The sequence below is a fragment of the Sciurus carolinensis genome, chromosome 12, assembly GCF_902686445.1.
Source record: "Sciurus carolinensis chromosome 12, mSciCar1.2, whole genome shotgun sequence".
NCBI lineage: Eukaryota > Metazoa > Chordata > Mammalia > Rodentia > Sciuridae > Sciurus > Sciurus carolinensis.
In genome coordinates, this window is record NC_062224.1 from 51,104,304 (window position 1) to 51,112,080 (window position 7,777).

The 7,777-nt window shown below is 41.8% G+C and overlaps 1 pseudogene; it reads right to left on the reverse strand.

The window, feature by feature from the left end:
* Nucleotides 1–497: 497 nt before the first annotated feature.
* On the reverse strand, nt 498–3,584 carry LOC124961298 (fibrinogen silencer-binding protein-like; annotated as a pseudogene).
* Between the last annotated feature and the right edge of the window lie 4,193 nt (nt 3,585–7,777).

The following is a 7,777-nucleotide window of genomic DNA, read 5'->3' on the forward strand; positions in this document are numbered from 1 at the left end:
AACATTAAAAAAGTCACAATTTATTATTATTATTATTGTTATTATTATTATTATTTGGTGGTACTGGGATAAAACCCAGGCCCTTCCACATGTAGACCACATATAGACAACAGCTCTGCCACTGAGCTGTATCTCCAGTCCCACAGAGACGCTTCTTGTTATGAAGTCAGTATAGCTTTTAAACTGACTGATTTTGAAATCTTTACAGCTTTCAAAGTTCTAACTAAAAATGTTGAAGTGGGAACTTTGGAAGAATGTGTATGTTTGTATATATAATTGTATTATTTTAATGATTAAAATAAAAGATTGTCTATAAGGCCAACAATTGAATGTTTTAGAAAATAAATGAGGGGAAGATGATGAAAAATATCAGTAAATTTTAATATATAAAAAGAAAATCAAATAATCAAAAACTTATGCCATTAAAAAAAGAAAATCACGTCAAAAGTTTTTTTTTCATAATTGAGATCAACAATATTTTCAATATCTGTTCTCCTTCAGAATATTACCAAAGTAATTTTGGACAAAATTGAAATTATCAAATTGCAAGATTGAAAAAAATTGTAGAGACTCATATATTCAGGTAGATCAAGCCAAAAGCAAATTGCTTTCAGCTTCTCTATGTCAATTTTCGCCCTTCTCCAGCTACTGCCTTCTTTTCCATCCATCCCTCTTCTCCTGAACGTACAATCCAAAATTGATTTGATTTTCTAAAATTATCTGATGCCCTTCTTTCAACATTTGCAGGATCTGAGGTTCACACACTAATAGTGACTGAAAGCATTCTCTGGTTTCATGCAGGGAAAAAAAAAAAATCATCTCTCCTTGGAGTGAAAGATGGAGACGATGTGATTCTTGTTTCACCAGAGGAGAGTGATGTTGACAAGGATGTTTCCATAACATGTACTAATTCATGTTCTCTTCTTGGCTCTGTGGTATCACTGTGTTCACCCTGTGTAATGCCCTCTTGCTTCACCTCCCCTGGAATAGCAGCAGGACAGGACTCCAGCATTCCCTGTAGAGAGCTGATGCCAGTTTGTGCCAGTTCATTCAAGTTTGCCCCAAAGGAAGTGGCTCTAGGGTTGCCAGCGAGGATGCTTCAAAACAATATTTTCCACTGTGATTACTCCCATCATTACCTTCATTAGTGCTTCCTGCAGCAGGCAAAAGATTTCTACTGCATACTCCAGAATCATTCTGTGACTGGAGAAAGGCAGTATTTGCAACATCCTCAAATAACTTTATATGTGAATTCAGCTTTGTAATCTCTTCATTCAAACTTAGATTGCTTCTTTGCTTCTTTGTGGTGGTATGAATATTGTTTTTTTTTTTTTCCCAAGGACTTACTTTGTAAATGACTTCGTACTGCAGTGCTGACAGCCTGTCAGAGCACCCCCTATCCCTTCCTCAGCCCTCCAGCATACCCATCCAAGGATGCAGCACTGGCCACAATCTGACAGAAACTGTGCCTCAGGGAAATAGCACCCCTCCCTCCTTCCTCCCTCCCTCCCTCCCTTCCTTTCTTCCTTCCTTCTGCTGGGGATTGAACCCAGGGCCTTGTGATTGCGACGTCAGCATTCTACCAACTGAGCTATATCCCCAACCCTGGAAGGCTTTTTATTTTGGCTTCTATCTCATTACAAGTTATTGATATGTCTATGTTCTTTTGATTCAGTTTTGGCAGAATGTACATCTAGATTGTAAATGTAGAAATTTCTTCCAGATTTTCCAATTTATTAGTATATAAGTTTTCAAAATAATCCCTAATGATCCACTGAATTTCTGTGACATCGGTGGTGATTTCTCCATTTTCAACTCTAATTTTATTAATTTGGGTCTTCCCTCTTTTTCTTTGGTTAGTTTGACTAAGGGCTTATCAATCTTGTATATCTTTTTAAAGATCAACTCTGTTTTATTGATCCTTCGTATTATTTTTTATTATAAATTTCATTGATTTTGATTCTCATCTTAATCATTTCCTTCCTTCTACTGGTTTTGGAATTGATTTGATCTCTTTCAAGGGCCTTGAGATCCACCATTAGATTGTTTACTTGGGATTTTTCTGATTTTCTTCTGTAGACACTCAGAGCTGTAAATTTCCCTCTTAGAATTGTCTCTAGAGCAAAGGGACACTTTTTACTCAAACTCTATTTCTGTTTGATAAGCCAGTCGCATTCACATGGTATAATTTTTAAAAGTGTTCCTTCTTGAGTCAGGGTGAGTCACACTGATTACAAAATCTTCAACTCACAGAGAACAGGAACCCGGAAACAATCTGGAGCTCTCTAACATACCACATTGTGCTGACAGGGCCACAGAGGCTTCTTTAGGAAGGGCCTGCCTGAGGTCCCCCGTGAGCACAGTGCCCTCTACAGATTACTAGTTCTGCACCTGAGCAGACTGTAGGGATGTCCACCTTAAGCCACAGGCAGGTCTCCCCCTGGCCCTTCTACCTCTGGTCTGTGTGGATATCACCAGCTACTTAGTTCTCTGGCTCAGTTCTCCCTTGGTTGTGTCCTCTTCCTACTCCATACCCCATCAAGTCCCCACCTCAGAAATGCATTCTGGTCCTGCATCTGCAGCCCATCTGCTCTAGGCTGGGATCCTGTAGCCCTGCTAATCTCCTGGAATGCCCCATCTTTGACCTCTTGGCCCCACCTCCACTCCCTGAACCTCCCATTGGCAGGCATCACCTCCTGAGGCCCTTGAATCCTAGACTAAGGGAAACTGACATGTGCCTGCCCTGTGATTCCCGTGTTCTGCCCCAAATCCTCTCCCTCCAAGTGTGCTTCCCAGGTTCTTGTTCATGTTTGATGCCCCAGTGAAAAGCAGGTGTTTCCTGGTTGGAGGTTATTTTTATTCCATCTGTGTGAGTGTTGAGATGGGGTGAACAGTGAGGAGAAAGGAGAAAATGAGGAACCAAAACTCTGTAAGTGAGGGAGAGGTGGGAGAAAGGTAGAATAGAGGAACGTGAATTGAAAATGCCCCTGTTCCCATGTCTGAGTCTTTGTCTCCTTTCAGAGCCCTGTCGGCACAGGCTTTACTCTTGCATTCCTGACAGCATTCTGTCCTTTTGACAACCTATTAAGCTTCACTTGCAGAGTTCTAAGATTTTTCTAACCTGCTCCTCCAAACTTGTCCAAATTCTTCCTGCAACCTGGTTCCAAAGACTTCTGAAACACATGGTCACATAAAATTAGAGCAGTGGTCTCATTTCCTTGCCAATGGTTTAGGTTACTGAATCTTGTCACAGTATCCAACTAATGTCTCTTTACTATACCTGGTCACTGTACATGGCTAATGTCTGTGGTTACTCTATCTGGTCTCAGCATTTCCTTAATGTCTCTGGTACTGTACCTGGTACTGTTTTGCTGATGTCTCTGGTTACTGTACTAAGTCCCAGGATCTTGCTAATATCTCTGGTTACTGTAGCTGGTTCTGCAATCTGATTATTGTCCCTATTCACTATACCTGGTCCCAGTAAGTGACAAATGTCTCTGGTTATTGTACCTGGTCAAAGTATCTTGCTAATATCTTTGATTACATCACCTGGCCATAATAACTGACTGGTGCCTCTTGGTCATGGTATCAGGACAGCATATCTGGTTATTGTCTCTGTTTTCTCTATGTAGTCCCAGTGCTTGGCTAATGTTTCTTGTTACTGGTCCTGATTGTGCTGTCTGACTATTATCTCTGGTTACTGTACCCGTTCGCAGTATCTGATTAATGTGTCTGGTTACTCTACCTTGTCACAGCATCTGGATAATGCCTTGTCTTATTTTCCTAGGATTATTTCCCCATATCTAGAGATTATTTCTGTTTACCATACCTGATCAAGGAACCTGGCTAATGATTAGTTACTGTACCTGGTCACAGACCCTGGGTTTTGTCTCTGATTACTCTACTTAGTTATGATATCTGATTATTTCCTCTGACTACTGTTCCTGATCTTGGTATCTATTTGTTGCTTCAGATTACCAGTCCTGAATGTGAAAATCTGACTAACATATTTGATTACTGTATCTGGTCTGGCTTGTGTCTTTGGTTCCTGGTCATGATATCTGCTTATTGTCACTGTGTCCTGTACCTGGTCAGAGTATCTAGGTATTTTCTCTGTTTACTGTATCCAGTCACAGTATCTGGATAGTGCCACAGTATCTGGGTATTTTCAGTGTTTTCTTTACCTGGTCACAGTGTCTCTATAATGTTTCTTGTTACTGTATATGGTCACGGTATATCTGGGTAGTGTCTCTTGTCACTGTACCGGGTAATGGTATCTTTGTACTGTTTCTGGTTACTTGACACTATTGGTTTGAGCCTCTGGCAAGTTAAACATTATGGCAGGGGGCACGTGCTGGAGCAAAGCTGTTTACCTCATAGTGGCCAGGAAGCAGAGACTAGGAGGGATGAGAAAGGAAGCCTGGGATAAAAATGTCAAAATGCACCCTCTAGGGCATTTCCCCAATGAACTACATTCTCCAAATATGCCCTGACCTTCTGAGGTTTCTACCCCTCCAAATAGCCCATTGAGTTATGAATCCATTGTTAACCTCATAATCCATTTATGAGGTCAGAGATCACCTGTCTCCTGCCAAGGCCACAAATGTGAGCATTTTTGCACTGGGGAACAGGTCTTCAATACATGGGCTTTTGCGGGGGCATTGAAGATTCAAATCATAGCTTGGCTATTAGAAGTTGAGCTAGTTTAAACATTGATGTGGCTGTGTCACTGTAGTGTGTTGCTTTTAAGTCCTTTGGGTATAGACTGAGGAGTGGGATAACTGGGTCAAATGGTGGTTCCAATTCAAGTTTTCTACGGAATCTCCATACTGCTTTCCATAGTGGTTGCAGCAATTTGCAGTCCCAATGTATGAGAGTACTTCTCCCCACATCCTCGACAACATTTATTATTACTTCTATTGTTGATAATTGTGATTCTGACTGCAGTGAGATGGAATCTCAGTGTAGTTTTAATTTGCATTTCTGTAATTACTAGAGCTGTAACTCCACATCATGTACAACCATAAGAGTGGAATCCTAAATGGAATAAGTTATACTCTGTGTACGTATAATTTGCCAAAATACATTCCACTGTCATGTATAACTAAAAAGAATAAATTAAAAAAAGAAGATTCAAAACATAGCATTCTGCCCACACCTCCTGAAGTCTGATATCCACCTGATAATGCAAACTGTGTTTGGTTGATCTCCAACATTTCTCTAGTGAATAGTTTCACCATGGCTCAAACATCCAAGTTCAAAGTCTCCTCTGAGACTCAAGGCCAACTCTTTGATGTGAGCCACTCTAAAAGTTAAAGCACAAGTTACATACTCCTCAGATACAAAGCACAGGGTAAAGATAACCTTTCCCAAAGGAAGGACTAAGAAAATGGTAAGGAGGAATAGTCCAAAGCATGACCAGAACTGAGCATGTCAAACATCAGTTCCTGTAAGCCCATGTTCAGCATCTGTGTCACACAATTGAGTTCCAAAGGGCTTATATTTTTTTTTAAATTTATTTTTATTGTAAACAAATGGGATACATGTTGTTTCTGTTTGTACATGAAGTAAAGGCATACCATTTGTGTAATCATACATTTACATAGGGTAATGGTGTTTGATTCATTCTGTTATTTTTTCCTTCCACCCCATCCCTCCCACCACTCTTATCCCTCTATACAGTCCCTCCTTCCTCCATTCTTGCCCCCTGCCCACCCCCCATTATGTGTCATCATCCGCTTATCAGCGAGATCATTCGTCCTTTGGTTTTTTGAGCTTGGCTTATCTCACTCAGCATATTATAGAAGAAAAAGTAGGTCCAAATCTTCAACATGTCGGCTTAGGATCAGACTTCCTTAACAGGACTCCTATAGCACAAGAAATAAAAGCAAGAACTCAAGGGCTTTTAGAGTGCCCCACTCCAATGACCTTGCAACTTCACTGTCCTGGGCTGGCTCTGCTCACTGCCTTCAGCTTTCTCTTGGCACACATTCCACATCTGGCATCTCTAACTTCCTGTGGTCTCCACTGCAGCTCACCCTTCACTCTCACAGCTTCTCAGATTGCCCACTTGTAGGTGTCCTCAGGGATTCTCACCATGCCATGCACTGCCTGTCCTCTTTGGCTTTCCTTTGACACCTTGGTGGAAGTTTGTGGGATTCTGTAATTTTGCTTTGGTATACCTATTAAAAAAAGCAGCTTGGAGAGGACATCAGGGCCTGCCACAACAGGAACGATACCTGCCCACAACTTGAATGTGCCTGTAGCTGCTTCAATGTCTGGATAGCTGGAGCCTGGGAAGGAAATTTTGGTGCAACAATTCTCTACACAGCCCTGTGCCAACAGGGTGCCCTTGGAGCTTTCTCCTGGAACCATCTTTCAAATGAGTTGGATGGAGGGTGTGGCTAGTTCCTGAGAGGTCCTCAAAGGATCTTTCCTATTTTCCCAGTGCAAAGTATGTCAGGGGACCTTTAAGATCCAAACCACAGCAGGAGGCATTCAGACTTTGCTAAGAATGTGGATTCGTTGCAGGTATTGGGATCAAATTATTCTCAGTGCTGATCCATTTCTTCCACTAACCCTCAATGTTGCTGTGGATACTATGGATATGACACTAAACTCCCCAAGCCTCACAGCTCATTCTCTTTCAAGAGACTTTATTGAGCACCTACTGTGTTTGTTTCTATGTCCTAACACCCAAAGCACACCAGCCCATGGGACAAAGTGAATTTCTGCCCCATGACAAAATGGGAGATAAGATTTAAGCTCAGGGCCAATGGACTATGTAAATAAGTCAGATCATGGGACAGTATGTGACAGGTGGCAACATTCAAATAACATTCATTTCCTCCTACTCTTCTTTGTTCTCCATCGCCACAGTTTTAGGAGACTCAGCTCTTCAAATGTTGACAGAAGGTCTTAGTTAAACCATGGTGACTAGAACGGAATGTGTTAGTCCCAGCTTGGAGAGTGCTCTCTTACGTGCTTTCTATTCTCCACTCAGGTTCAGACTGTGTCTGGGGCATTCTGGAGGGCTCTGGTCCTTCCCTGACACAGGAAGTAGAAACATAGGAATGAGACTCGAGTCAACTTCAAGATCACCCAAACAACCATTTGACTGTGTGCTTCAGTGATGCCCTCTGGTGATTCTTTGTGATAGACCAAGGATACTTGGTGGAGCAGGCAGCCTACTGATGTACTTGATGGGGGACTACACTGAATTACTAGTTATATTGAATCACCCCATCTGAATATCGGTGTATTGCAGTCATTATCTTCAATAAATAGCTAGGAGGTGCATATCTCCACGTACATGTGAATCTGATCCAGTTACCATGTGTTGGGGAGTGAGGCCTTTGAACTCAGGGTGGGTGTGAAAGAAGGGACTGAGCAAGATGGCTCCACTTTCCTGGGCCTCAGTTTTCCTCACCTACAAAAAGGAAATGGGACTACCCCATGTTTCAATTTGACCTTGATCTGACCTTTAGTGGGCTTTCCATGTGTTCCTGATCCCTTAGTGGGTTCACACACTTAGACTTTCTTGTACATTCTTCCCTCTAAGCCCATTTATGTCCACAAACTTTGTCCCTGATAATCACTCTGTCTAGAGCAGGCTTCACAGATCCAGCCAGGGCTGCAGGTACTTCCTCTGTTAGTTCATGTAGACATAAATTTGATCCTGTTTTCTCTTCCTTCTGCCACTCCGTTTTTGGATTGGGGAGTTTCATGTATTTTCACTTAAAACATGTCCTCATAAGGGAGGACTCCTTGTGTCTTT